The 2,500-nt window shown below is 40.8% G+C and overlaps 1 protein-coding gene across 7 annotated transcripts in view; it reads left to right on the forward strand.

Annotated features, from left to right (window-relative positions):
* Window positions 1-2,500, forward strand: part of LOC115119565 (ephrin type-B receptor 3-like) — a 212,990-nt gene that overhangs the window by 155,337 nt on the left and 55,153 nt on the right. The gene's annotated exons all lie outside the window — the stretch shown is intronic.

The raw sequence follows: 2,500 nt of genomic DNA on the forward strand, positions 1-2,500 counted from the left end.
AGGTTTTGACTCTGACATCTTAAGATTATGTTTAAATTTAGGTTTTGACTCTGAAATCTTAAGATTATGTTTAAATTTAGGTTTTGACTCCAAATTACTTAAGTTTAGGTTTTAGTTTAGGTATTGACTCTGACATCTTAAGGTTAGGCATTACATCTGAATGGTTAAGGTTATGTTTAAGGTTTGGAATAGGCTTAAAACAAAAACTTTCTATTGCTGGATTCGATCTTGCAAGCCTATGGAATGAGATGCTTATCCCATCCCACAACGGCCTAGCAAAATCTAAACCGACTTGATAGTAACAGCGCTCACTGTTGCCCCTGGTGGCCGGTTTCCACGTCATCTCCCGACGTCCCTGAGACATAGATGGACGTCAAATACTGACTTGTATCACAGGTGACCTGGTTGTTCGCACGACCTACCTAATTCATTCAAGTTTGGCAAGCAAGGATGGCATGAAGTGTCTGTATTTGTGCTGCACGTTTGGTCTCACGGGGTTGACCTCCTCCACACACACACACACACACACACACACACACACACACACACACACACACACACACACACACAATCTCTCTTTTGTACACTCGGGTGATTTATTACACTGAACTAAATACCCATTGACACTTTATGCTTTCTCTCGTCCCATTGACCTGGCTGGTGATTATCGATTCCCCCCGCCGCCGGTTCCCTCAGATAGCCCGAGTATTAAAGCCTTCTCTGTGGTTTATCCTCAACTAAGCCCCCCTCTCTCCCTATAGGTCTCCAGGGTGGATTAATAGCCTGTCTTCACCACATCCATATTAGGCCTCTAATTAAGAGTCCTCAGCCTCAGAGAGAAAACTTTTCGGAAAAAAAAACAAATCGGTGTTATTTTCTCACTTTCTCTGTATCTCGGGCAGTGTCAACGTTTCTGTGGTAAACTCGATTGACCCAGAACAGGGTGGTGAATTGAAGACCGAGGTCAAACATTACTGCTGTTGTCCATTTTGACTCAGGATTGGTTGTTTCAGAGTTGTTGGTGCGTTGTCTAGTTGGAAGCCTAGTGTGTCGGGTTGACATTCTTTGCAGTTTTCCCACTTGGCCCCACTTGAAAGGGTTGTTTTGCTTCGTTTTACATAATCGTCGTAAACATCCTCAGTCGAGTGTAGCCACGTATTGAGAAACACATTAAAGTTAAAGTAGTTAGAAATAGACCACGTCTGTTATGTCTGTTCTGTAAATAACACTTGTAGCATTTGCACTATTTGCAACCACAGTCTCATTTACTCAGTAATCAGAGCTGTTGCCTCGGTAATTCATGTCTTTGGGCTGTGAGATAAATAATTAAGAAGGAAAAGAGAAAGATGATGGTAAACCTTTTTTGCCGGCTGTAGAGGACGATGCGATCATTGAAACGTCATTGAAACGTCATTAAAACGTCATTGAAACGTCATTAAAACGTCATTGAGACGTCATTGAGACGTCATTAAAACGTCATTGAAACGTCATTAAAACGTCATTGAAACGTCATTGAGACGTCATTGAAACGTCATTGAGACGTCATTAAAACGTCATTGAAACGTCATTAAAACGTCATTGAAACGTCATTGAGACGTCATTGAAACGTCATTGAGACGTCATTGAGACGTCATTAAAACGTCATTGAAACGTCATTAAAACGTCATTGAAACGTCATTGAGACGTCATTGAAACGTCATTGAGACGTCATTAAAACGTCATTGAAACATCATTAAAACGTCATTGAGACGTCATTGAAACGTCATTGAGACGTCATTGAGACGTCATTAAAACGTTATTGAAACGTCATTAAAACGTCATTGAAACGTCATTGAGACGTCATTGAAACGTCATTGAGACGTCATTAAAACGTCATTGAAACGTCATTAAAACGTCATTGAAACGTCATTGAGACGTCATTAAAACGTCATTAAAACGTCATTGAAACGTCATTAAAACGTCATTGAAACGTAATTAAAACGTCATTGAAACGTAATTAAAACGTAATTGAAACGTCATTGAAACGTCATTAAAACGTCATTGAGACGTCATTAAAATGTCATTGAAACGTCATTGAAACGTCATTGAAACTTAATTACTTGTGAGGTGGCGACTATTCGGGAACCCGGAGAATGAGTTATACAACAGGGCTGTTCGGTTTTTTGGGAAGCGCCGAGCTGACACTCCATCATAATTGTGATGAATTCGCTGTCCCTTTTGTTTTCCTGAATCATTGCTGCGTAACCAGAGATGAAAGGCCGTGGCACGGCTAAATACGCAGACCGGAACGTAATTGAAAATAAAAGGGCGACTTATCGTTTCTTTCATCTGTCTGTTTCTAATGGTACCAATTCACCTCATTTCTCTCTTCTAGTTGTGTTATTGGACTCTGAGGTCAGAACAGACCTGTCTGTCTGTCTGTCTGTGTGTGTGTGAGAGAGAGAGAGAGAGAGAGAGAGAGAGAGAGAGAGAGAGAGAGAGAGAGAGAGAGAGAGAGAGA

This window comes from Oncorhynchus nerka, linkage group LG25 (assembly GCF_034236695.1).
Source record: "Oncorhynchus nerka isolate Pitt River linkage group LG25, Oner_Uvic_2.0, whole genome shotgun sequence".
NCBI lineage: Eukaryota > Metazoa > Chordata > Actinopteri > Salmoniformes > Salmonidae > Oncorhynchus > Oncorhynchus nerka.